Source organism: Lampetra fluviatilis, chromosome 1 (assembly GCF_964198595.1).
Source record: "Lampetra fluviatilis chromosome 1, kcLamFluv1.1, whole genome shotgun sequence".
NCBI classification, from domain to species: domain Eukaryota; kingdom Metazoa; phylum Chordata; class Hyperoartia; order Petromyzontiformes; family Petromyzontidae; genus Lampetra; species Lampetra fluviatilis.
In genome coordinates, this window is record NC_136275.1 from 38,100,174 (window position 1) to 38,106,848 (window position 6,675).

Genomic DNA, 6,675 nt, shown 5'->3' on the forward strand with positions numbered 1-6,675 from the left:
GGGAGGAAGGGGATGAGGGGGGGTGGAGGAGGAGGTGGCTCCTGCGGCGCGTGAAATGAGTCGGGTCCCACGGCGTGGAACGCGGCCCCGCTGGACCCCGGGCTGAGCGCCGGGTCGCAAGGCGATAAGAGCGCGCGGAGTGAAAGCGCGGGGCCACCAAGGAGCGGCGGGGGGGGGCGACTCTGGGTTAAGGTTAAGGGCAGCTTGTGAGCGATGCGGTTCGCTGGTGAGTGTTATAGTTATTGGGAGGGCTCGCCATAGCTACGATAATTATTTTTGTGTTTTTGGATACGGCGCCTTCCTGTGTTGGCGTGGCGTCTCGCGTCTCATCTCATCTCAGGACATGTAAGAGGACACCCCCAGTGGCAGTTGTCCCTGTGCGACGCAAGTGGACTTTATCAGCAGGCCTGCAAGCGGAAATGTTCCTGCCAGTAGGGGGAGGAGGGGTGGCAATGATTTATATGCCTAATGTCAATTTAGTAACTTTCAGAGTCATTTTCAAATTTGGGCAAATGTGTACCGTGACGCCGTCACACACAATGGCGCCTACGACTCACCTCGGGTGAACTTTAACTTCCGCTGTGAAGCAGACAAAGCGCAGCAGCAGCAGCAGCAGTATTATTATCATCGACGTGGTTATTGCCCACCTCGGTTATAACCAGGGCGGCTGCTGAATTCGAACCGCGAACCTCTGCAACGCGTCACCAACCCCTCGAGCGCGAGCGGCTGTCCGCCAGGGTTGTCTCTCTCTCCCCCCCCCAGTGATAAGATCACAACACCGGTGGTGGATACGCCGCGCGCGGCCGCCTGTCATCCGGCACTGTGAGAGGCAGCAGCGAGGGTTGTGGTGGGATCGCCGAAGAAAATGTTGCCAGACTGCCTTTCCATAATATCGGTTTTTGGGTCAGATCGCGTTATTTATAAATGTGTCGTAACCCTCCACCACCCGACACGGCCAAACAGTAAAAAATGTGTCACGTTTTTCAAAGGACAAAATAATTCACTTCTTTAGCCCACCGGTGTGCTGAAGAAAATTTTAAAATGCTGTTGATTCTCTCTTAAGCACACCGGTGGGCTAAGGAAGTGAATTATTTTGTCCTTTGAAAATCGTGACACATTTTTTACTGTTTGGCCGTGTCGGGTGGTGGAGGGTTACGACACATTTATAAATAACGCGATCTGACCCAAAAACCTATATTATGAATAAAATTGGTCGCCAAAGCCGCCTACGTGTTAAATTGACTGCCTTTCCGCCCGTTGGGGTGGGCGCCGAGGAAGAATCCATACCGTGGCTCGCCAGGAGAAGGCGGTGCAGCATGAACGTGGACTCCACCTGTTCCGTGTATGTGGGATACAGCAAGAGGAGCCGTTTTTCCTTCGAACTCGGTACAAACAAACAAAATAAACCCTCAATATTTCGAGAGCCGCAATGCCACGTGGTGAACACGAGACGGGGATGGTCGTTAATAAAATAGCGGTTACGAAGCCGCATGGGATAGAGTGTTCCTCCCTCGCACGTGCGGGGTTTCTATGGGTGCACCGATTTGATTCGACATGTAAACACTCATTCTTCTGCTGCTTCTTCTTCTTCCACGCGTTTGTCCCACTCACGCGAGGTGTTCCACTGTCCTTGCCAACCTTCTCCACGCTGCCCTGTCCTGCGTCATCTCTCTCTCCGCTCCCCGGGCCCACCACGGTATTGATCTCTTTCCTTCCGCTTGCATCGCTCGCACCTTTTGACCCGCATACTTTGCCTGCTGTATCTCCACACGACCGAACCACACCAGCGCCTTGTCTCTCTCACCTTCTCTGTGATTTCTACCATCTTGAGTCGTCCTCTCACTTCCTCATTTCTGGCCCTCGTTTGCACTCATTCATTGGCCGAAAGCGCGTGACTATGTAGGGGACCGCAGAGCTTTGGGCAGTTGTTGTTGGCGCCTGCTCCTCGCAGCTGCTGTGGTTCCACCTCCTGGCGCGTTCGAGTCATCGCCTCCCTCTCTCTGTTCTGTTCGAGAGTGAGCTAATACCGTGACGACTGCGGCGTGTTACGAGTTGAGATGTATTCATTAATGTAGCAAACACTTTAGCACTGCACATCCGATTGCCACGGTCGGCTCACGTGCCGCGCGAAAGAAGTTCAACATACGTGCCATACGTAGTCGCAATGTGTTTAGACACACCTGACAACCTCACTCATTTCGCGTGGTTGGCACATCAATTTCATTGTCGCTGTGGCCCCATAGAGAAATCGGAACCGCTAATGCCATGCCACGGGAGGTCGTCCTCGAAGCCGCGGCTTTTGGTTCGGCCATCGAAAAAAGCGCTTTCAGATGCGCTTCTGCGGCCGTCTGGAACGCTCGATATTGGGAAGCCACCTGGGAGCTATGGCACTATTTAAATCGCCTGGATTGAAAACTCATCTCTGTAGACCTGTGGGATTTTTTTTCTTTCAGTTTAGTTTGTTGTCCTTCCCCCGCACCTCCGCTTTGCGCGGTTGGCTACGTACGGCGCGAAAGAAATCCAACGTACATACATGTACGCACGTGCGCCACAGTGCAATCAATGTCCTGCTCCCCGCGTGTCCCCGCGTGCGGCAGCGCCCTCTTGTGGCAGCGCCTGGCAAGTGGCGCCTGCAATGTTCCGGGCCTGGCACGTTGCCCCCCCCACCTCCTCCAGGGGTCTCTTGGGGTCTCGCTCCTTCTTCTCTCTCGTGGGATCTCTCCCTCTGCTGGGGATTTGTTTTGTTTAGGAACTCAGTTCCCGTTCAAAGTACCTCCCCCCGCCGCCGCAGAGACTTGCACGGGAGACAAAGACGGACCGGAGAACGGCCACCACGTGGAGAGTTAGCGGAGTGAAAGTTTAGCCAGCAAACGTGGAACGTTGGGCCAACGTCGTTTTCCAACGAGTCCAACCTCGTGCCACAACATTGGGGCAACCTGTCACGTGCACTAGGCAGCAGGGACACGTGTGAGAGGCCGGGCGTGCCGTCGTGGTGAATTGGCTAGGGGGGTAGAGGGGGTGAGAGATTGGAGGGGTGGGGAGATTGGCATGGCGAGTGGAGTGAAGGGTGTGAGGACGAAGAGGTGGAGTGTTGGGAGGGAGCAAAAGGCTGGGTGGAGGGGTGCACGTATGTATGTTGAACTTTTTCCGCACCGTACGTAGCAAACCGCGCTAATTGGAGGCGCAGTGTTGAGTCTATGGGTAGTGTTGGTCTATGGCAGTACTATGTATGTTGAACTTTTTTCGCACCGTACGTAGCCAAACGCGCTCATCGGACTTGCGGGGAAAAAAACACAAATTCAACACAAAAAGCAGTGAAAAGAAACGCGTTTTCAATCTAGATCATTTAAAAGTGCATTGCTCCAGCGGGCTTCCAATTTCGGAAAGAAGAGCGTTCCAGACGTCCCCAGAAGCGCATGCGAATGTGCGGCGAAACGGTGACCGCCTTTGTTCAGGCAAAAGCCGGTGGTGGTGGTGGTGTGGAGGGTTATTTGTGGGATGGACGAGGCAGTGGATGGGGTTCAGGAGATGGACAGGGTAGGGGCTGGAGGGGCTCGGGCTGACGTGGTGGTGAATTTAGGGGGGGGGGGAGAAGCGGTGGGAGGGAGTGGGGGTAGGGTTCGATATATCGGGTGGCCCCGAGTCGCCACGGGCCAGATCGCGCTCAAACCTCTCGACCTCCATCCCCAAACCCAAACCCTCGACCCCCATCCCCAAACCCTCGACCCTCATCCCCCCAAACCCAGAGCCCCGGACCCTGAAGCCGCTCCCCTCCCCCGCGCTAAAGTCGCGACTGCTGAATAAGTGGACGATGGCACTATAATTGTGTTCTCGGGGCAATTATCCCCATTAAGGAGTCAACGCCAAGCGGGTTGCAGGTGCGAGGGAGCCTCCCTCTTTGCGGGTCCCCTGTGAGCGACGCGGGACGGGGGGAGGGGGGGGCAGTGAGGGAGGGAGGTTCAGGGCGTGCGGTGGTCGTGAGCGCTTTGGAAGCAAGGGTTGGTGGATCACGCATGAGGGCCGCGCAACGCCGCGCGGATCGAGGGGGCTACTTGACCATACTTCACCAAAATTGGTTTACCCCCCCCCCCCCCACGAATCCTCCTGCATCCTACGCGACGCGTGTCCCACTCATCACGACATCCGCTTCCTCATTGCGCCCACAACACGACGCTGCCACCTTCCTGTCCCCAATCTTCAAGTCGCTTATCCCATCCGTCCTTCATCCTGCAACACGCGTCCCGCCCAATGCAACCCCCGCCCACCGCCTCCAACCTTTTCCCGATCGACTTTGTGTTTGTATCACGACGCGTCGCGAGTGAGTCAATGGGCGGTCACGCGCTTCCATCAGCATCTGAGCGCCACGCGAGGAAGCGGTGGCTAGTTGAGACCCCCCCCCCCCCTGGTCCTCCCCCATCACTTTAAGTGGGTCCCAAAATATCTCCCCGCCGCCGCCGCCCCCTAATTGGAGTTTTATTTCCGATTAGAGCAACGCCCTGACTTCCTCGCATGGTCATTCCTTCATTATCCCCGTGTCTCGCCAACAAAGTTGAGCGACATTCACCACCCCCCCCAAGCCCCCCCCCCCCTTCGTTCGCATCGCCACTCAACGCACCTCGTGACCTTACGGATTAGTGCTGATGCCCGCGCCGGACCAACGTGGAGTTTGAAATCGTTTACCCCGTGGGCTGCCAAAGTTCATCTCGGCAAAGAACCATCCGGCGGCGATGGTGCTGCTGCGTTTGGCGGCGGTTGCACGATCAAGATTGACACGACACCACAAACAACGACAATAAATGAACACATTCGTTAAAAAAAAAAAACACACTGCTGTGAAAGAGAAAATATACAGGACGGCCCAAAAATCAGGACACGTAGGGTTACATTTACATTAACAAATCACATCTGGTGATATTAATGCATTTTAACAAATGTTCAAACTGACTTCCAGTCACATTAATGCATGCTAGAATTATCTTCTGAGTCAAATTCAGAACTTTTATTTTTTTACAAAAAGATTACAGGCCGATTCTGTGAATATTCATCAATTATGTTTCGTCTCAATTCATTCACAGGGTTCTTGGTCGAGGTTTGTTTCCGACGAATTTGAGATGACGCCCTAGAAGAAGAAAAATTAACATAAATATGAATCATGGCAATATTTAAAATGTCAACTTCAAGAATAAAGTATTGAAGTGTTGTAATGCCGGTGTTAAAGTAGATGAAATAACCCTATTTGCCCTGACTTTTGGAACAGACTGCGTAATAGGCGACGTTCCGGGCAACGGGCCTTCTTCATAACCAAATTATATTATAGAGTTGTTATTTTTTTACTAATAAAGATAACTTGGCCGATCACCATAATCATCATCATACTTCCTAACTCCCATTCAGATAATATTCCTTTCCAGAATAGACATCATTAACCTAAGCACAATCGCATTGCCTCCAGTAATACGCAGACACAAACACACACGCACACACGCACGCACACACGCACGCACACACGCACACACGCACGCACGCACACACACACGCGCACACGCGCACACACGCACGCATCCCTCCGATAGCCATAACAGACTGCTGGAGCAGTCCTGTAGGAGAGCTTCTATGAAGGCCGGGATGACACACGAGTGGGTGGGTGGCCAGCACCACGCCCGACTGCCTTTGTCTCCCAAGTGGCGATGTTTTTTACACATCGCACCAGTTACTCAATTGAGGCTGAGTCGACTTATGGAAGGACAGGGACCTGTGCAGGTAATCGTCATTGGTGTTGGTGGCCGTGACCATGAATGGAACTCGGGAAGCCGGGTATCGTAGCGCAGCGCGCTAACCGCGACACTGCCGCTCCCCACACGCACCCCACTCGCTCCCCACACACAGATAAAGATAAAGATCCCCCATATAGCCTTAACAGACTGTAGGGGCAAGTGCTGTTAGTGAGCACCTATGAAGGCCGCAACAGTACACGAGGGGGTGGGTGGCCAGCACCACGCCCGACCGCCTTTGTCTCCCTAGTGGTGATGTTTACACACCGCACCAGGTACTCATTTGAGGCTGAGTCGACCTAGGGGAGGCCCAGGACCGGTTCAGATAATCGTCACTGGTGTTGGCCGTGAGCAGGAATCGAACTCGGGTCGCCGTGTTCGTAGCGCAGCGCGCTAACCGCTACACCATCGCTCCCCACACACAGAGACACACACACACACGCACCCACTCGCTCCCCACACACAAAGACACACACACACACACACGCACCCACTCGCTCCCCACACACAGAGACACACACACACACGCACCCACTCGCTCCCCACACACAGAGACACACACACACACACGCACCCACTCGCTCCCCACACACAGAGACACACACACACACGCACCCACTCGCTCCCCACACACAGAGACACACACACACACACACGCACCCACTCGCTCCCCACACACAGAGACACACACACACACGCACCCACTCGCTCCCCACACTGCAGATCACGAAACTTCGCCTTCCCGCGTCCGCCCTCGCTCCGCTCCAACTTGGGAAATCCGCCCTCCCATCGTCTCTTTTCCCTCGCACTCAAAGCAGTCACCTTGGATTACTTAAAAAAAAAGCGAATTCACTCTTATCCAGTGCACCTCCAAGAGTGCCGTTTGTTGCTGGACGCTCGGCGT